Genomic DNA, 21452 nt, shown 5'->3' on the forward strand with positions numbered 1-21452 from the left:
TGGAGTTCAGCTCTCGCCGGACGGCAGAAGGCGAAGAACGAAGCCGCTTGCGAGCGGCGCAGTGCAGCGAAGAGCTCTCCGAATTCGCCGCTAGCTCCACGGTCCTTCTCAGCTGCAAGTAGCGGCGCTCGCAGTACATAGAGCTTCGCAAGGACCGAAGACCCGGAGGGAAGTATCGCACACGATAATGTGCCAGGACAGAGACGTGTTCTACATTGTCCCTTCTCGTCATCCAGTTTGTGCCTCTGCTGCTTCTGCTGTTAGGAATCGCTCCTTGAAAGACGAGCGAGAGCGTCTTTCTGGGTGCATTGCACTGAGTCGAGTGCTCGCTCGGGACTTTGCACTCGGAGCCAAGGCAAGAGAGCGTGCTTGCCCGCAGAACTGAGAACACGCTGTTGGGCAGAGCTGAAACTGACTGCCGGAGTTCAGCTCTCTCCGGACGGCAGAAGGCGAAGAACGAAGCCGCTTGCGAGCGGCGCAGTGCAGCGAAGAGCACACGAGTAGCCAAAGAGCTCCTTCACAATCGCTTTCACTTCTCAGTGCTCTTGCTGCTTGGAAACGCAGCACACAGCCGTTGCACGCCAGGGCAAAAGCTGGGACAGTGCCCGTCCTCACTCCTTCGCTGTGCTGTACTCCATGCAGCTAGAGCGAAGCGAGAAGGACGCGAGGAAGAAAAAAGCGTTCTTAAAGTAGCCCCCTGGCAGCAGCCCTGAAAGGGCGCATAACACACGGCGTCTCGCTGCCCTCCGTTCTACATACTCGCGGCTCCCTTTGCCGAGTTGCAAAAGTTGCTACCAGAGCAGAGGCGGCCAGATTGAAGAGGCAGTGCCTAGGTTCACCTTCTCCTTACTGCACGTAAGCCACGTCCAGCTCCTCGCTGTACTCTGGATTTCCCTTCTCCGAGGCACTTACCGTGGTGCTGTGTGCAACTCGGCGCCTAGAAGCGACCGCCAAAGCTTTCCCAGCGGGCTGCAAGGGAACCACGGAGCAGCACAAGCAGCAGTGCTTCAGCTTGCTCCTTCCGACTGCTAAGGGCACTTGGGAAGGCAAGCGAGAGTCAACCACCTTCCTCTCCTAGTAGCCTGTAACGTGGTGCACACAAGCACGGGACTAGTGCCGCTTCGTTCACCGCCCTCGCCCAAGCGTGGAGCCGCTTTCACTTGCCGGCGGCCAGAAGCCGCTGCAAGGGCGCCACACAACCACAAGTGCGCCGGCAGCCAAGAGCTAGAGAACGCTGCTTCTGCCCAAGCGCGCCTAGGGCGTGCACCTTTGTTCTCAGAGCTCCTTGCAACAGTCTGCCTCTCTCGCAGTTCGAATGGAAAACGAAAGCTTTTCGCCTACGCCCGTCACAAAGATCCGTTGCCAGGACAAGAATGCTTTGTGGCCGGAGCTCGCCCCCGCCGCGAGGAAGCTGCTATTAGGACCGCATTGCAGGGACACGTGTCGCTTCTTGACTTCGTGCTTAGCGCTCTCCGAATTCGCCGCTAGCTCCACGGTCCTTCTCAGCTGCAAGTAGCAGCGCTCGCAGTACATAGAGCTTCGCAACGACCGAAGACCCGGAGGGAAGTATCGCACACGAAAATGTGCCAGGACAGAGAGGTTCTACACTGACTAGAGACACAGACAGACAGAGAGTTCTACACTGCCCCTTCTCGTCGGCCATCTTGTGCTCTGCTGCCTCTGCTGTGACGAATAGGTCCTTGAAAGGCGAGCGACAGCGGCTCTCCAGGCACTGAAGAGAGTTCCCTAGGGACTTTTCGATGTAAAACTTTTTCCACCTCCAAAAATACATGGGTAAGCCCTAAAAGTTTTGGTTTTCTTAAGAATAGTTTCGCCCAAGTTTTGCTGTTCTAAACACCCATGGTTTCAGTCTTCACTTAACTGCTTGTTTCTGTCTTTTTGGCTAGTGGCAATCTAATTCTAAGGTAACTAGATGTGTTGGAAATCCATAAATTACATCTCAAGTTAGGTGGGAAAATTGGCTCGGAAGAAAATGGAATTGAGAATTTGGAAAGAATCCAGAGTGAGCTGATGTCACAATCCGAGATTCCCTTGGGTTCCAAATCCTTTCATTTGTGTTTTTGTGGGCTTTTTGAAGGCGGTGTACAGTTGAAGCCATGATTTAGCTGCGGTGAGACCTGCTCTGCTGTAAAAGCATTATTTTCTCAGTGAGCATGGACAACAGTTAGAGTGTCGTCTTTTAAGATTCCCTGCACTCCACTTATGGTGGCAAAAGCAGTGCCTTGACTGTAATCATAAAAGTGATTACAGCTTCATTGCTTTGACATCATGTAGGATGCTTCCTCCATCTGCTGTGGTCAGCATTAAGTAACAGATTTCTCAGTTTCTAGGAAGAGTCTAGCAAATAATCACCTTGCTCCTTCTCTTGCATTTATTCATCACTGCTATGCTGCTATACAGACAGGTAGTCTGTTTATGATTCAACAATTCAATGGGACATCAAGTAAATAACAAAGCAAAACTAACTACCGAAAGCACTATAAGGGCCAGAGATTAGCTTGGATCAAAACAGGTATTCTCCTAGCATTGTTTACAAACGAGCCAGCATGTGAAACAGAAGGCACAATGTAGTTTGTGCCTTGTTTTGGGCATGCCCGGAAGAAGGAAATTCTGATTTCACATACGGGAAAAGAAATGTTGACATTTGAATGAGATTGTTCATACTCCAGTAAAGGTTGCTTTGAAAGGTTGTGGAAGTCCTGTTAGGAAACATGGCTTTACAAGTCCTTTCCACCAGGAGACAACAGCTGCAGAACATCTGGGTGTGCCAGTGTTGAGAGCACCAGCAAAGATCAAAGTGGAGAAGTTGGTGAACAATGGCAGTGGCCTGGCGGAGGGCAAGTGGGGTGCTGGCTGTGGGACCAGGGGAGTCCTGACTGATTTAGGAGGCGTGTGATGGTCTGTGCCAGCAAGCGGAGTAGTGCTGTGGCCTTGGCACACTGCTAATACTGGAATTCAGTGGGGTCACTGGGCAGGCTGAGTGTGTGAGCTGCTGGAGGGACCCAGGTTGCCCACATGTAAACATCCAGTCTCACTCTTGCCAGCCACAGAAAGGAGCAGGATGTGGCTGCTGGCGATGCCTGTCACGTATACGCAGTGTATATGTGTGCTATCCCAGCCTGCTGGGAACACTTCTTCTTTGGGACTGCTTGGGCTGAGGGAGAGAAAGCAGTGGTAGTTTCTGAGGTTTCGAGTTTGTTCGAGTTTCTCAGGCTGTTTCTGGAGCCACCCAGAGTTCTCTTCCTTGAAGCATTTCAAGTCCTGCTAATTTTCAAAATTCAAACAGACACAGCCCTAAGCTAGTTGATCTGACTTCAGAGCTATTCTTACGCTGAGCTGTTGCATGATCTGATCTCCTGAGATGTCTTCCATCTCAGTTTATGACCTGGTTCTTGTGAAAAGTAGGATCTTTTAGCCTGGAGAAGAGAGGTTTCTGGAGAGACAGTATTGTGGCCTTTGAATATGTAAAGAGGGTATAAGACAAATGGAGAAAGACTTTTTAGGAAAGTTTGCAGAGACAGGACAAGGGGCCATGCTTTCAAACTGAGACTAGGTTTAGATTGGCTAAAAGGAAAAACTTTTCTACAATGAAGCTGGTGAGACACTCAAACGGGTGTTCCAGAGAAGTTGTGGATGCCCCATCATTGAGAGTGCTCCTTATCAGTTTGGCTAGTCTTGAGCAATTTGATCTACTGTAAGATCTACCTGGCAAGGAAGTTGGACTAGATGATCTTTAATCACAGACTGTTGTATGATTCCGTGAAAGACAGAATGCAATAAAGTTCATATTTCAGATTTTGGCGCAGACATATTTATTATTTCTCACTTTATGCATCATTGCAATGACAACTTGTTAGCTTCTGAAATGATTAGCTGAGATTGATTTCCTTCCTTAGTTTCATTTTCCCTGTTATTCCTTCACTCTTGGACTTTTTTTTTCACTAGATTCCCTCATTCAGTAAACTGCCCTTAAGTATCACTTTGCTCCCCACCTGGCTTTTTTTTTTTTTTTCAATGACACCTTTTCACTGGTTCGTTTTGGGCCTTTGCTGCTTGAAGTCCAGCAGCCTCCTTGTCTGAGCATTACGGAGCTTTCTTTACAGCTTCATCACTATGCAAAAAGCCATAAATTACTGTGTTCCATCTCACATACCATCAAGTATCACACTAATATTCCCTCTGCTGAATAGCTGGTTGGCTTACATAGACCAGCCAAACACCAGGAAATCCGGATGGGAGCAAGAATCTTGTAGACTACTCCCGCTGTTCATTTAAATTCTGGAGAAGTCACGTGAGGTATCACATTCTCTTGAAAGAAGTGTCTATCATCTCGGACATTCTAGAATGGGCTATTAATATTGTCATGAGTTTCTGGCTAGACTTTTTAGTATGCAAATTCAAATTCAAATGATCTGAAATGATAGAACTTCAAGAAATTTTTTTTCCCAGAATCGAAGTATGATGGAGTTCCACAGGGAGAATCTTAATCTTAGTTATTCTATTCCATCTCACATCATGGCTGGGGGCAGGGAGAAGGGAGTATCTTTGGGGGACAATGGGTTCCGGTGTAGTCAGTAAGCTGGGCAGAGGAGCCATCAGGTATTTTCTGTTGTTGGGCGGGGGGGGGGGGGGGGATTCGTGTGAACTCTTCCTTTCTTGTACCCTGCCACTAGTATTGTTGCTAAAATTGTTTGTTTTCTCATCCAAGTGACAAAATCAGCACACTTAATGAGGGATGAAGAGGGAGCAGCGACCTCAGAACAGGAGGAAGAAGAAGCAGAGCCTGCTGTCCTCCAGAAGAAAAAAACACTACCAGCCAACTTTGCATCATCTGTGAACTTCCTGGGCGTGTACTCTATGCCCTTGTCCAGAACACTGAGCAAGATATTAAACAGGACTGGGCCCAAGACCGAGCCTTGGGGACCAGCTGGATGAACTCTATTTCCCACCACTCTGTGGGCCTGGCCATCACCCAGTTTGTCACCCAGCAAACAGCCCACCCATGCAAACCATAAGCAGACAGTTTCTTCAGGAGAATGATGTGAGACTCATTGCAAAAAGGATCAGGGAGATGCCTAGGAAGAGTCTCAGGTGAATCCAGGAGACTATAGTGGAGGACTATTCAGTTTTCCAATCAATTTGCTTAAAAAACTCTACAAAACCGTAATAAAAAAACAAACAAAAAAAAAAGCAGACCAAACAAACACACAAAACCCCCCAACCAATAATCCCCAAAGAGACAAAAAAAGCACCCAAAAAAGCCCACCAAAAAACCCACCCAAAACTGAAAAAAAACCCCAAACCCAACACAAAAAATCGGGGTGAAGGTTTTTAGTAATTTTAAAAATAACAAAACAAAACAAAACAAAAAAAACCCCAGAAAGTCACATTTCTAAAGGTGCTGTCCCAGCCTCTTCTCTCAGCAGGGAGGACATCCTGAAGTGGAGCCAGTTGGAGGAAAGCGGGACAGGGCAGCACCTGGGCCATTGTCACAGGACGGCCCTGTGGCTGCCCCATTGCCAAAACCTGGACACATAAATCAAACACAGGTATGCACATGTGCTTAGACACAGCAAAAATATATTTGTCTGAAAAGAATACTGCTCCATTTCTATCACTGGAAAGAGCATAATGCCTCGTCTCAGCTTTCTTTTCAGTCATTACAAATGTTTCAAAAATAAAGGAGTGCAGAAAATGGAAATATCCAAGATCAACATGAGGACCAGTAACAAAGATTCCATTTTTGAAACTGCATTGGGAATCCTCTGCAGAAATTGACTCAGAGCTCTAAGATTTACAAAAAAGACCAAGAGGACTGGAGTCAATACAACACAGTGTCTGGAGACTTCAGCTGGTTGCCTTGATTTCTCAAATATGATGGAGAAAGCACCTTAGCAACTACAGCTGCCAGTTCTCTCAGGGCCCTGACATGCCTCTGGGTGGGTCCCATGGTCTTGCATGCTCAGGTTCCTCAAGTGGTCTGAAAGCTGACCTGCTACTATGGGTTAGAATCAAGTCCACCAGTCCAATAACCTGCGAGATGTGGAAATAGTGACTGGCAGTAAAAATTGAGACCAACACTTGTTGAGTACCTCAGCCTTCTCCTTGTCTGTTGTCACTAGTCCTGTCTGGCTTATGGGGGTGGGGGGGGGGGGGGGGGAATAGGGGAGGTGTGATAGGTTTCTTTTCATCTTCCTTTTCCCACTGAAATACCCGTAGGTGCCTTTATTATTCTTAGTTTTGGCATGCTTTTCCAAATTCAGCTTCAACTGAGCCTTAGCTATACTGATCCCATCCTCACACACTCATGTGTTACCACTGTATTTTTCCCATGATTTGTCTCGCTGTGTATTGTCTGCATATTACCTACTTGCATCACATCTATTAATTTTCAATAACCTTCTGGCTTTAACTTTTTTTCAAAAAAACCTTTTTGTATTACTTGTGTTGTCTCCATTTTACCTTCCTGCTTTTTGAAAGAAGGAGATCCTTAGTCTGCCAAGCTGGTCTCCTGCATTCCTTGACAGACTTCTTAAAAATGGAAATTGTGAGTTCTTATTCTCTAGGAAAAATATATTTAAGTGGGTGTTCAGCTCTATTCAGCTTCATTATCCCTGAGGGCAGTTTCCAGGGCATCCTATCCACTACTTCCCTAAAAAACTGAAAATTTCTTCTCCTAAACTTTAGGGTCTTAATCACTGCCAGACTCTTAAGAGCTCCTGCATATAAAATTCAATATATAGACAAATGTTTACAAAAGCCAGTGTGAATGAGCGTGGGGGGAAAACATTTTAAAAGCAGTTCTAATGCCAGAGATTGCAACCCAGCACTCAGAATTCACAGCTGGCACTCACTCCCAAATGCTGCAGCAATTGTCCCAAGTCCCAAGGCACGGGAAACTGCCATTGCCATTGCACCCCTTGCACTATCCTGAAAAGGCAAGTGCTGGCACACTGCTGCTGTCCTTCCCTACACACGTATTTCAGCACAGACCTTATTGGTTCTCGTGTTGCGCATTCTCAGCTGTAGACTGCAAATGTGGTACGATGAGGAAATGGTTCTTTGTTACACTGCATCAGCAATGGTGGAGATTATTCCATTCCTGATAATTCAACAGAGTATAACTTACAGGAAGAGTAAGTCACCTGTAGCCAAAATTAGGTTCTGTTGCTAATTATTTCACAGAAATTTTGGGGGACTTTGAACATGCCCTCTAGGAATGATTATCAGGCTCCCTGGTTTCTTTTCTTTCTTGCATACTGGACTACTCAAAGGGCTGTGGTACTGATATGTGGTACTGATTCTTTATGACAGACTCCTCTCAGCTTTGTTCTCCACTTAAGATTCTTCAGCATTCCGGAAAAGACCTGTTTTCCCCTTGCAGTCTGTTTATTTTCTGCTACACCTTGGCAAGTAAAAAAAAAAAAGAATTACTGAACTGCTGCTTTGGAGAGGAGAGAGAAATCACCACTGCAACTGAACATGAGCCAGCACATACCCAGGTATGCAAGAAGGTCAAGAGCAGTCTGGCTTCTACCAGGCTTAGTGTGGCCAGCAGGACCAGGGCACTGACTGTCCCCCTGTTCTGGGCACTGCTGAAGCCAAACTTCAAATCCTCAGGTTATTTGTGGGACCCTCATGACAAAAAAGACATTGAGGGACTGGAGTGTGTCCACAAAAGGGAAGAGCTCTGGAGAAGGCGCTGGAGAACAAGGAGCAGCTGAGGGAGCTGGGAGAAGGGGGTGGGGGGTGCTCAGTCTGGAGAGAAGGAGGCTCAGCACAACTTCTGGCGCTGCACAACTCCCTGACAGGAGAGTGTGGCCAGGTAGTGATTGGACTCTTTCAGTTAACAAGTAACAGACAAGAGGGAAGGGCCTCAAGTTGCACCTGTGGAGGTTTGTCATGGAATCATTGAGTAGGCTGAGTTGGATGGGACCTACCAGGATCATCCAGTCCAACTCCTGGCCCAGCACATGACACCCTAGGAATCTCATCATATACCAGAGCATTGTCCAAATATTTATTGAACTCAGTCAGGCTTGGTGCTGTGACCACTTCCCTGGGGGAGCCTGTTCCAGTGCTCAATGACCTTGTGGGGAAAAAACCTTTTCCTGATAACCAACCTAAACCTCCCCTGATTTAGCTTGGGGAGCCAGATTATGCTGAGCCACTGCTTTGGGGCTTTTGATTAATGCCTATTAACATTATCATTATTGATTATTTATCAGAGGTTGAGACAGCAATAAATGATAAACTTTCAGACCAAGTTTGAGCTCTACGGAACAATCCCTCAGCAGGACAGTCTATAAGCAACTGTTTTGAAACACTACTCTGAAATATGAGCAGCCCACATCCTCCACAATTCTCTGTCCCCTGAAAGGAAAAGCTCCAGAGTTCCTGGTCAAGATTTTGTCCATTCGCAAAAGCACTTGCTTGTGACCTCTATGTATGACCAGCAGACATGATGAGCTTATTGCTCCAGCAATACCCTCCGGGAAAGTCTTTTTTCACCTCTAGATCACCCTCTCTACTTGTCGCACATTATCTCCATGCGAGCAGAGTGTACTGCTCTCTGTGCCTTGGTGGCCTTGCCAGCTTCGAGCCTTCCCCACTACTGCTCCCTCCCACAGCCCTGCTCGCTGCCCCTAGGCCGCTTCTTCCCCTGTCCCACATGCCAGCAGTACATTGGACCAGAAGACCCCTGGGGCAGAGCCGCCACTTCGGCTACACTGCCACAAAGGCGCCAGAGCTTCCCAGTTAGACACTTACAGAACTTCAAAATACTGTCATTAAAACGGCCCCTTTTCCACCAAAGAAAAAAACTCGCAAACGGCGGAGTGGCAGGCCATGCTGGCCATGGGTGAACAGCGAGCTCATGAGCTGCTGCCCAAGCGGCGCTGAGCTCAGCTGAGTGACAATGAGTGCAACCAAGTGACACCGAGGGCAGCCGAGGCCAGCCGTGAACAGCTGAGCCCGGCCGAGCGCAGCCAAGCCCAGCCGAGTGGAGTGTGTCGGCAGCAGTGGCGCCTTGCAGGGCCAGTCCAGGCCGGCCCGGGCATTGCTCCGGACTTGTGGTGGCCACTGGCTAGTGAGCAGGATGGTGCTGAATGGCATAGGGGTGGCAGTCCTGGGTGCCTGCGCCCTTCCAGAGTGTAGGGTGCTTCTGCTGGTTTGGGACAGACCACCCAGTGGGAATGCTCATGCCATGAGCTGCTAGGAGAAACTGGAGGGTGATCGGCTCCTGGCAGAGACGTGGGCAGATGCAAACACCTGGAACGGTGATGGGGAACGATCTCTGTGGCGTCCGTGAAGAAAGCTGCCCTGTAGGCATGCTGAGGGTCTCCTGGCCCAGCCAGAGCTGTCTCCATGGGGAAGTGGAGGGGTCCCCAGAATCCTTGATGCAGGGATGGGACAGTGTGTGGTGATCTTTCCCATCAGAGCCCCCATGTCAGACTGCCCTGCTCAGCAGCACAGACGTCCCACCACGGGACCCTGGGTGCATCCCTGGGGCACCAGAGACTGGCTCAGCTGCAGCTGGGGAGCAGGGATGTGGTATGGCAGAACATAGCACAGAGCGCCTTTATCTTGGCTGTCTTGCAAGCAGTGTAAGAAAGAAAATGAAATCCAGACAAAACATATTTTTTTCCAATTTCTGCTCCTTTACCTGCACACCAGAACAATGGCATTTCTTAGCCGCAAGGCAAAAAAAGGCGTTAGTGTAGCCTCAGGAATAGCAACTGCCTAGGCATTAAGTTGAGAGAGCACGTCTGAGGGAGTCTTTAGAGGTTTCCTCCCCCATGGCACAGGTGTATTCTCATTCTCGTGCTGAACTGAAAAGTCCGGGCATGGCAAGTCTGGCCTGCCTTGTGCAGAGACGAACACAAATGTGGGGCTATGATCCTCAGTTCCGGATGTGAAAAACACGTTTCACTGTCCTGGTAAAATTTAAAAGGTATAATAAAAAGACAATAGGAGACAAACATAAAGCAAAGAGTTAAAACGGCCGGGTGCTTGGCATGCTGCTAAGAGCACATTGCTGCTTCGGAAATGCCCCTTTAAATACGTTTTACAATACATCAACCCGTTGCATATTCATAGTCCTTTATGCATAGTCAAACTTTTTCTGGGAGCTGTTTAGCACGGCCACTCCTTGGGTCCGCCTTTTTAGAGCATGCATGTTTCTTGGCTTGTGGTTTTAATCCTCTTCTTATCACCTTTTAATTTTGGTGGTGGTCCCGGCCTTTTGCAGCCGGTGAGTGTTGATAATTGTCTTGTCAGCTGCAGGGTTCCCATCACACGTTCACGGGCTGTTATCTTAACTAAGCGGGTAGTTTAAGCATACTGTCTCAAAAAAACTTATATCTAACTTTTGCTATTAGAAGAGAAAGAGGAAAATAAAACGATATTTGTACAGAAAAGCTATTTCAATATTTTACATACTGCATTTATCCCAATATTTGCAAAAAGCCAACAACATGTCATGTACTTATAACAATAACCCCCTGTCTTTCTTTTTATGCATCATTTGGCTTGAGCAATTTTCCTTGTTTTCTAGCCTCCATTATTTTCTCATTTTTTTCATAAATCATTTTCGCTTCCTTTGAGGGGTTTCTTTGGTTACTTTGTTCCTTTAACACCATGATCTTTTGTGCTGTTCCAGATGTAGCTGATTTTGGGTCTGTAGGCATTGTTACAACTTGCATGCCTTGAACTACACTGGTGATTAGCCAAACAAAACAGGGGATCAAACAAGGAAGAAAGATCAAGCCAGCTGTAGCATATAAAAGGAAGAAGCCTGGCTTCTTCCACCATTCTACTCCTAATACATTATCCCACCAGCTAGTGTTTAGCATTGATTCCCATTTTTGTACTGGTACATGAGCTATTTTTCTGATATCATTGACTATATCCAGTAAAGCATCCCCGTTGTCATCTATCTTCAAACAACAATCTGATATATTAAATTTTCCACACACACCTCCTTCTTCAGCTAACAAATGATCTAAAGCCAGTCTGTTTTGATACACTGCAGCCCTTGTTTGGCTTTGTTGATTTGCTAGTAATTCCATTGCTCGACCAGTTTTGTTTGTTATTATCTCCACCACTGCCTGGAGCCTTATAATGCTATTTAACATGTAAATTGGGGTTTGGTACCCATCTCCCATCTTGTGCCCAGGTGGCTGACCCATATGTTTCAATTATGCATTCAGGAGGCCATTCTTCATCTCCCCATTTTTGGAACCCTCCAATCAATTCCCTTTTGTTTTTCTATAAGTCCTCATAAACTGGTATTCCCAATTTCTCTCCCTTTGGTCCTGGTAAAAGAAAAAATCCTGGCTGTATAATTCCCAGAGTACAACTCCCTTTTCGCTGGGAAGGGGGTTCAGGGTATGATCTTTTTCCACATATCCAAAATAAGCCATCAGCTGCTCTCCAATAATTATTTTTCTGTTGATTTATATTTTCCCAGAATTTGGATATTCCTAGGATTCCTTAGTAAGGATTCTTGACTGTATCATTACATTGAAAAAGTCAAATTTTGTTATTATATTTACAATTTTCCCTTTTTGTTTTGCCTTGAGCCCAATACTGGTTGGTTCCTCGGGGATCCACCACGTCTGTGTTACATTACTTACTTTATATCTCTTACAAGGAGTATTTCCTACTTCCTTATGAAAATTTTTCCCAGTGCGCCAGAGACATTCTTCCCCTATCACTGTTGAACTTAAAATCCACTCTTCTGGTCGCCTTCCCCCTTGGTATTTGTCTGGTTTCACTTAAGGAGTTCAATTGGACCTAAGCTACTGCCTTTCCATGGCCATTCTTCTGACATCAGAGCCCCCTCACAGACCCAACAGTTGGTTACATTAAGCTCCTTACTTATTCTTTCTCCTAGGTCTACAAATTGGTTCTTTTCCAGTCTCAAAATACCCATCTCTCTCTTTCCAGTTGCTTTTCAAGTCTTGCATACAAATTTTGAAGTGCAATTGGCACAATTTTAGGCTGTGGTGCTATTTTTCCTTTTATATTTACTAATTGTTCTTTTACCAAATCTTGGGCCTTACTGTCAGTGATATATGTGAAACAAATCAATTTTTCTCCTTTTGGACATTCACTTCCCAACTGGTTATCACTTATTCCGAGTTTTTTTGCAATCCAATATTTTTTGCCATTTTGTTCACAAGTACTTAGTTTGGATGGGTTATAATAGTGGCTGTTGACATGGGTATGTGTAATAAGGAAAGAACCTTGGTGTCTTTCCATGTACAGCTTCTGGTAGCATCTGTAACATGGTCTTGCTGACCTCCCGACAGGGAAAAAGCAAAAGTTGAGTGACAGAAAAAAGAATATCAGAGGTCCAGTATGGCTTATACCTCCACCTCCCATGCCTATGGGGTTGCAGCCCACAGCAGGTGTTATGATCCTCTCAGTGGCAGATATAGAGGCCAATCCAGTCTTGCCCTCTATTTCCTTGTCACTTACTGTTTTTGACACTCCTTAGCTGTAGATTCCTACCGTTTCCTCAGCTCAGGTATTCCCCAGTCAACAGGCATTAGTAACTCCCATCCACGAAATAGTTATTATTTCAGTGTGTTGGGGGTTGGATTGTTCCCCTTTTCTTTCTGTGGAATTCCTCCCATTGTTATGCTAAGTAATTGTGGCTACACCTTGAAACGACAGATAATGTTCTCTCGTAGGGGGGTGGGTGGAGGGCGAGGTGGGGGGGGAACCAGAAAAGGAAAGGTGGGATGGGGGGTCTGGAGCGGGGCTCTCACTCTCTCTTGGCTTGTGGAGTGGGAAGACAGCCTGGGCTCCACTCTGGCATCTCCCCCTGCCATCCCAGCACTGAGATCCACGCTCCCTGCCTTTGGACATCGCTCTGCTGCTCTCCCATCTCACCCTACTATCTCCGGACACTCTGCTGAGCACCACGACCGACACCGTGAGGGGGAGTCACTTTCCCCATCCCCGCTCACCCCTGGGCCGCGGCCGCCATCACTCCAGCCCTCTTCAACTGCGCGGGACCTGCCCTGCCCCCACAGCACCGGTAACTGAGTGCAGGGAGACGGCCTGCGGCCAGAAGGGACTGGAGCGGAGCTAGACTGTTCTGTTCTGTTGCCAATTTTTATACCTGTTGTTGTTTTCTGCTTTGTTAGATACCAGTAAAGAACTGTTATTCTTATCCCCATATCTCCTGCCTGAAGGCGTCTGATTTGGACCTAAAATAGTTAAAAGGGAGGGGGGTTGCACTCTGCACTGCAGAAAAGGGGGTCCTGCCTTTCCTTAGACCATACCTGTCTTTCAAACCAAGACACAGTGGTTCTTAGTTTTTATCTGGATAGGGAGAAAATTTTGTATCCAGAACTTCCTATAATGAGAATGTTGATTGTATGTATTACAACATCAGTTTTTCTACAATTTAGATCTTTACACTTAATCTAGTGAGTATGTCCAGTGTTTAGGACGAGTCAGACACAATATACTGTATGGCATTGATGGAAGTTGTCATTTGGGTCCTTCCAGTTTGTTACCAACTGGTCCTCGCTTAAGAGTCAATCTAGTGTCACTAGGTTCAGATGCTATAGTCCACTCCTTAGGTTTCTCCACAGGTCCTTTGATTCTGCTGGCATGGATCCGCCCGTGTTCCCTGGTCTGGATAGCAGCTTCAGTTGTCAGCAGTACCTGAAAAGGACCTTCCCACTTTGGGGTTAAAGATTGTTCTTTCGATGTTTTCACCAGGACCCATTCCCCTGGCTGGATATTGTGGATTTTAAAATCTAGAGCTGTGGTTTGAGGGATTATCCCTTTTGACCGCAAGTTTTCAAGGGTTGTTTTTCTCATTACCTTTTTATTTACCTTTTGACAAATTATACATCTTTCAGTTATTTGTTTTGCTAATCCAAAAATCCCAATACACCCGTAATTCCTTAGGAAGTGATCACACAGAGCTTGAGCACCCCAATGAGTCTTTTGATGCATATCTTCTAATATTTTTCTAGTAAGTGCCTTATTAAGTAATTGCCTGCTATCAGGAAGTGTCCATTTCCCATCTGACTTTCCCCCTATCCTACTAATTCCTTTTCTTCTGCTTCACTGAATTTTGGTATTTCTAATTCTTCCCTTTTTGGGGTCAAAATTAGCATAACTTTCTCGACCCCATTTTCTGCTACATCTTTAGCTTCTTGATCTGCAAAGTTATTTCCCTTTATTTATGAAGTCATTCCCTTTTGATGTCCCTTGATATGTACCACAGCTATTTCCTTAGACAATTTTAATGCCTCTAAAATTTCCAAAATGAAGCCCTCATATATTAATCCCTTTCCTTTTGAATTGAGTAACCCCCTTTCTTCCCAAATTTTTTCTGAAAGTGTGTACTACTCCAAAAGCATATCTTGAGTCAGTATATACGGTTCCTTTTTTATGTTTTAAATATTCCAATGCTCTTTTTAGAGCATATAATTCACAGGTTTGAGATGACCAATTGGAAGGTAGTTTTCCTTTTTCCATAGTTTGCATATTTTTCCCATCAATTAAAGCATATCCTGACATTCTTTTTCCTTGTATGCATTTGGAGGAACCATCATCATATATTCTTTCCCCTTCCAAGAGGGCCTGTTCTGCCAGATCTTCTCGAATCTTTGTTTGGTATTGGATAATTTCTAAACAATTACGTGCCAAATCATTTTTTTGGTTCTCCCTATAAAAATTGGGCTGGGTTTAAACTTTTATCTCTAGTGTTAAATCATCACTGTCTATTAAAATTGCTTCATATTTTAACATTCTAGAATCTGTTAACCATTTTTCAGCTTTCTGATTTAACACATTTCGGACTGCATGGGGTGTACACACAATCAGTTTACTTCCAAAAGTAAGCTTATGGCTTTCATCTACCAGAATAGCAGTAGCTGCTATAGCTTGGATACATACCAGCCAGCCATGGCTTGCTGGATCCAACATTTTTGATAAGTAGGCAACTGGTCTTTTCATTCCTCCCCATTCATGAGTCAGAACTCCATGAGCTACCCCATTTTCCACATTCACATACAGATGAAAGGGTTTTTCCAATGAGAGTAAGCTTAAAGCTGGTACTGAGGCTAATTTTAACTTCAATTCTTCTAATTTACCATCATCCTCTTTAGTCTACTTTACATTATCTCCCTCGGTCAATTTTTTTCATACAAAAACTTTACTGCCTGTGTGTACCCTTCAATCCATATTCTACAATAGCCTAATAATGAAAGTAGCTTTCTAATTTCCCTTTTTGAAGAGGGAGGAGGAAGAGATAAAATGCCTGCAATCCTTTCGGGGTTTAGCTTTCGGGTACCCCTGCTTATTAAATGCCCAAGATACTTTACTTCTGATTCCAGAAATTGTAGTTTTCCCATTGTACTCTTAATCCCTTTTCCCTGAGAAAATTCAAAAGTTTTATAGTAGCCTCCCTAACTTTAACTTCAGCTTCCCCAGGTAATAAAAGATCATCCACATCTTGGATAATTTGTATTCCAGGAGGAGTGGGGAAGGTTTGTAATATTGTTTCTAAAGCTTGTCCAAATAAGTTTGGAGATTCTGTAAAACCCTCTGGTAATTTTGTCCACCTTAGTTGCTGCTTTCTGCCAGTTTTTGGATCTTCCTATTCAAAGGCAAAAATATGCCGGCTTTCTTCTGCTAATGGGCACGCCCAGAAAGCATCTTTGAGGTCCACCACACTAAACCACTGATGCTGGGGTGGCACTTTACTCAGAAGGGCATAACGGTTGGGTACCACAGGAAAACGGGTCCGAGTTCTCTTGTTAACCTCCCGTAAATCTTGTACTAATCTCTATTTCCCATCAGGCTTTTTTATTGCAGAATAGAGGTATTATGAGGAGACATACAAGGTTCCAATGTCTCATCCTTTATTAGTCCCTCTATTACCGACTTTAAGCCTTCTCGCCCTTCTAAGGATATAGAGTACTAACGTACACATAAGGGAAATTCTTCTCTCTCAGTTGTGACCCTTACGGGGTCAATATCTAGCCCCTCCCTATTTCCTTCCCCAGCCCACACTTCTTTATTTATTTTATACTCATCTTCTTGGCTAAATTTTAAAATTCTAGCTGTCATTCTCCCCTCTTCTGGTATCACCTTTATTCCTAGCTTTACCTGTAAATCCTTCCCTAATAAATTGCTGCCTGCCCCAGGGACCAATAAGACATCTCCCAGCCAAATTTTTGTTTCTCCCTCAATTATTACATCTTTAATGATAGGCACTGTGAAATCTTCTGCCCCTGTTACTTGTGCAGTGTCTTTGCTTATATTGCAGCCTTTTGGGGGTTCTAATAGGCAGGTTCTTTCTGCCCCTGTGTCAACCACAAGCTCTAATTCCTCCCCCTGGGGACCCACTTTTAACGTTATCACAGGCTCTAGATGGTATTCGTCCCCCAGGAAATAGGGCCTATGACTCCCTGACTCCTCATTTTGATTCCAATTAGGAGGTGCTATTGGCATTTTCTGGTCCCCCGGTGGTCCTTGCTGGTTTTCCCTTTCCCAAAACTTTATTCCAGCATTTCTAATCATTTGTCTCTCCTCTTGGGAAAATATTATTTTCATTATTGATTGCATCTTTTCCCAAGTAAAAATATTTGGGCCTAAAAACTGGTCTAATTGTTCAGCTGTATCTATGAGATCTTCTAATAATCCTTTACTTTCCCTTTTAATTTCTCTAACTTCTGAAGAAGTTAAAAGGGAGCTAACAAACCCTGTTCCCCCTCCTCCTACAGGAACTTCTCGTAAAGGGAATAAATGAATCTTTTCTCCCCAGTCCTTTTGCATACTGTCCCTTATATCCCTCTTTTTTAGTTTCGGGGAAGTATCAGAGGAAGTCTGATGTATTTTGGTACGGCGCTTCCCCTTTAAGAGAAGAGGAGCCTCGCACAGCCGAGGCCACCGTGGCTGAGGGAACGGAGACAGAGGCGGGCGCCCCCTCAGAGCCGGAGTCCTTCGGGGATGCGGCGGGGGTGTGGGCGGGGACTGTTACCGGAACCTCCGGCAGGGCAGAGCCTTCCGGCGGAAACCAAACTAGGGCACGGACAGCCACATGGTTCATGGCGGCCGGAGCGGCGGTGTCTGCCGCCAGCGCGGACAACGTAGCTGGGCCGAGGATGGCCGGGAACGGGGCAGCCGGGGCGGCTGTGGGATAGGCAGGCGGGAGTGGAGTCGCTGGCGCTGCTAGCGTGGCGGCTGGGGCGGGGGCCGTTTCGGGAGGAGCGGCCGGCGCTGGCGGGGGTCCCAGCACGGCCGGCGGGATTCCCGCGGACAGCGCCGCCGGGGCCGGGGCGAGCGGGAATTCCAGGGTTGGAGCGAGGGGGAACTCCGCGGCCGGGGCGAGCGGCGCAGTCCTGAACGGTGCAGGAGCAAGCGGGAACGGAGGGGGCAACATATCTAGAGGGTCCCAGTCTCTTTCTTTTTCTTCTCTTTCTCTTGGATTTCTGATATTTTATAAACTTTTACTCCCAGTGTCTCTTTTTCTCTTAATCCAGCATGCATCATATTCTCCTTCTTCCGGTTTACCCAGTTCTTTTGAATTTACAAGTATGTTTAAAGCCTGGCAAATCCAGGCTTCTAAAGAGCCATATCTGGGCCAATAAACATAGCCAGATCTTATTTCTGTTTTTGCCCATTCTATCATACAAAACTGAATCATCTTTACTTTTTCCTTTTGTTTTTGTAGAAGGGTCAGTATCCCAGTTAGCTAACATAACTCCCAGAGGCCCATCTTCAGGTATCTCTGCTGACACCGTTTTACCCCCTTTTTCTCCTGAGCCTGTTTTACTATTTTTTGTCCCATTTCTCAGGATTTTATCTATTCACACCTGGCCTATTTCTCACTTCCCCAACACTGGAATATTACTCCTCTCTCTCCACCAACAGTGTATTTCACCTCACTTCAGAGAATAAAGTTAAGATTAATAATCTATCCTACATACGCTTTCATTCATTCACACTCATTTTTATTTCTTTATTTCCTCTTTCTCACTCTCCCCTCACTCACAACAAGACACAGACACAGAAATAAAGTACCTCTGTGGACACACATTTAGAGAGCTAGGAAATTACAGCTTGGCCTTTTTTCCCCAAAAGAGGTCCGTGTGTGTTGCTGTCTTTTCTCTCTCTTTGCAGCGCAGTAACCACATACTTTTTAAATCAGTTATTAATATTTACCCATGGGTATAAAACCTCTAAAGCCCAGATTTCTTGGGGTCCTCAACCTGGCAGCTTTTTAAAGCCCAGATGCTCTTGGATTTCCCCTCAACTTGGCAGCATTTTTTTTTGTGGGGCCCTCACTTTTCCTGTTTCCCAGTGGATTGTGCCAGGAAACCCTCGACTCCCTCCGGGGGATCCTTAACCCCTCACCTGGGACCCAGCCCCGATTACCCACGGGGGGGATTCTTTTACTCTTTTTCTCGCTTCGTCTCCTGGCTGACTGAATGTCTCGCGACGCTTCATAACTGCAGCTCTTGGAAAGTCCACACTCGCTTTGCAGGTCTGGGGTAACCAGCCCACGTCTCAGACACACACCACTCGTCCCCCCACGTATCCGCCCCCCCGAACAGTACTTACGATCCTTTTTCTTGTCCGGGTCTTTGTGCACAAAAATTCAGAGGCTAATGCTGCCGTCTTAGGGAGCGCTTTTTCTTCTCCTTAATTTGTATCTTTTACTTTACCCTCTCCTTGTCCTCAGGGTTGTCCGACCTGCAAACCCCAATCCACACCAGGGGAAGCAGAGTGAGGCTGCTGAAATCAGGCGGGGGGTGCCCCACCGCTCTGGGAACCCTGAGGTCTTGGAGGCGAGGTATTCATCCCGGAGGAGCCCCCAGTTGTGAAAAACACGTTTCACTGTCCTGGTAAAATTTAAAAGGTATAATAAAAAGACTGTAGGAGACAAACATAAAGCAAAGAGTTAAAACGGCCGGTGCTTGGCATGCTGCTAAGAGCACATTGCTGCTTCGGAAATGCCCCTATAAATACGTTTTACAATACATCAACCCGTTGCATATTCATAGTCCTTTATGCATAGTCAAACTTTTTCTGGGAGCCGTTTAGCACGGCCACTCCTTGGGTTCGCCTTTTTAGAGCATGCATGTTTCTCGGCTTGTGGTTTTAATCCTCTTCTTATCACCTTTTAATTTGGGTGGTGGTCCCGGCCTTTTGCAGCCGGTGAGAGTTGATAATTGTCTTGTCAGCTGCAGGGTTCCCATCACACGTTCACGGGCTGTTATCTTAACTAAGCGGGTAGTTTAAGCATACTGTCTCAAAAAAACTTATGTCTAACTTTTGCTATTAGAAGAGAAAGAGGAAAATAAAACGATATTTGTACAGAAAAGCTATTTCAATATTTTACATACTGCATTTATCCCAATATTTGCGAAAAGCCAACAACATGTCATATACTTATAACACGGAGCTCTGCTTCCGGGTGTGTGGGCCGCCATGAGCCCGCAGCAGCCGCCGAGGACAGTGTGGATTGTGGATGAGTCTGGGCTGGCCCCCCGCCCCCCCGTTGGTCTGACAGCGGCAGAAGTGGCGTAGGAGCGGCATCGCCTGAGGGCCCCATGGGGGGCGGGAAGAGAGCCGGGAGTGACCCCGAGCGACACCGGAAGCGATATCCGTAGGGCCCGGAAGGCCAGCGTTGCCATCGAGTTTGGCCGGTAGGAGGCGTCTAAGGTGCTTTGAAAGGTGGAGCTTCTTTGCTCTAGGACAGTCTGGGAGAGCTGAGGGTGTCCAATCTGGAGAACAGAAGGCTCCAGGGAGATCTTCGAGCCCCTTGCAGTGCCTGCTGGGGCTCCAAGATAGCTGGGGAGGGACTTTGGAAAAGGGTCTGGGCTCGCAGGACAAGGGGGAATAGCTTCAAACTGCCAGAGGGCTGGGATAGATGGGATATTGGAAAGGAATTCTTCCTTGGGTGGGTGCTGAGGCCTGGCACATGTTGCTCAAAGAGGCTTTGTGGGGGAGCCCCATGGCAGGAAGTGTCCAGAGCCAGGCTGGAGTGGACTTGGAGCAAGCTGGGCTAGTGGCAAAATGTCCCTGCCCATGTCAGGATGTGGGAAGAAGATAATCTGTCTCTAAGGTCGCTTCCAGTCCAAACCATTCTGGGATTCTAGGATTCATGGAAGGCCCCTTTCCAAGTGAAGTGTTGTATCTCTTGGCTCCCAGCTTGTAGTTGCCAGTTCTTCTGGAAGCAGGCGTGGCAAAGCAGCTGTGATGAGCCATGGGTTCTCAATAGGACGAGTGTGATATATTTGCAGAGAGGAAGGCTGCAGACAGATCTTCAAGGTCCAGGTAAAACAAGCAAAGGATTGAATAAAAGCCAAAGATTGGTTGTGTTAGTCAGTTTGCTGGCTGTTGAAATGGCCCCAGGTCATTTTCAACATTTCTAATTTGGATTTGTTTGAGTAACAAATGAATGTGTTACCTCCAGCGTAGGCTCTCCAATGCATCTCCATGTGCTCCCATCTCTTTGTTGTATATCGGGTTCTATTAACTGAAGACAGAATCATAACACAGTAGTAAAACATTTAGAGGTGTAGTTAGCCAGCTTCAGGAGTTTTCAACTCAGCTGTTGACTTTTCTGGTAACTGTAGGCAAGGCAACACAATCCAGTTACTCCACTTTTCCTCTCTGAGGAAAAGATGATCTTTTTTTTTTTTTTTTTCTCATTTTGAAAATAGCCTTGAATGAAGAGAGTTATGCACGTGGCATGTAGGATTCATTATTTTACCTTTCTCTTCTGTTGTCTTTCGCGTACTAGTCTTTTTAAAATTTTTTTGTCTCTGTTCTCCATTCAGTAGGTTTGAAAGAATTCTAATTGTTGAGATGATGGTTCTTTGAAGGCTCACTTAGCCCACCTTTTGGGTGAAGGAAAGAAGAAGACAAGGTCCTCTAGGAAGAGTAAAAAGCATACTTTCAAGAGACATTCAGAGATGTCTGCTGATGCCACGCAATTACCGTGTAATCAGCAGAAATGTGTTGGAAAAACACCCATCAGTGACTTCACAAGAAAGCCACACTCAAGACAGGTAAAGAACAGAAGCATAAAACCCCAAAGGTATGAAATGGACAGATTTTCATTGGGAATGAGCAACTCCTGAATTCTTGGTTCTAGAACTAGGGGCTTGTAATAAATAGACTGTCTCCTTGCCAAACGTAAACTTGGTGTCATGAACTGCTCACTGCCCGTTGAAGTGCAGGGCTAGTAGACTAATATTTGCCATGGCAGGCATATTGTATGGCTTTCCTGTTAAAAAGAAATTGGTTTTGCTCATAGCAATCTAGATATGTACCCAGTCTGACACCTATTTTTTAGGCTATATTTCCAAGTAAATGGCTTCCATGATGATGCAGTAAGTTTATGTCATGAACAGGAATGAAGTGATTGCATGCATCCTTTTTTA

The 21452-nt window shown here is 45.9% G+C and overlaps 2 long non-coding RNA genes across 2 annotated transcripts; one reads left to right on the forward strand and one right to left on the reverse strand.

The window, feature by feature from the left end:
• Positions 1–5581: 5581 nt before the first annotated feature.
• On the reverse strand, positions 5582–19591 carry LOC148223266 (uncharacterized). The gene is made up of 2 exons (XR_015804360.1): positions 19453–19591; positions 5582–18902 (listed from the first exon to the last, which is right to left on the reverse strand). It is a non-coding gene; the product is annotated as an uncharacterized LOC148223266 (long non-coding RNA).
• On the forward strand, positions 19580–21113 carry LOC148223267 (uncharacterized). Its single transcript, XR_015804361.1, has 3 exons — positions 19580–19709; positions 20215–20340; positions 20847–21113. It is a non-coding gene; the product is annotated as an uncharacterized LOC148223267 (long non-coding RNA).
• Positions 21114–21452: the final 339 nt, after the last annotated feature.

Source organism: Sturnus vulgaris, chromosome 6, assembly GCF_052056855.1.
Source record: "Sturnus vulgaris isolate bStuVul1 chromosome 6, bStuVul1.hap1, whole genome shotgun sequence".
NCBI lineage: Eukaryota > Metazoa > Chordata > Aves > Passeriformes > Sturnidae > Sturnus > Sturnus vulgaris.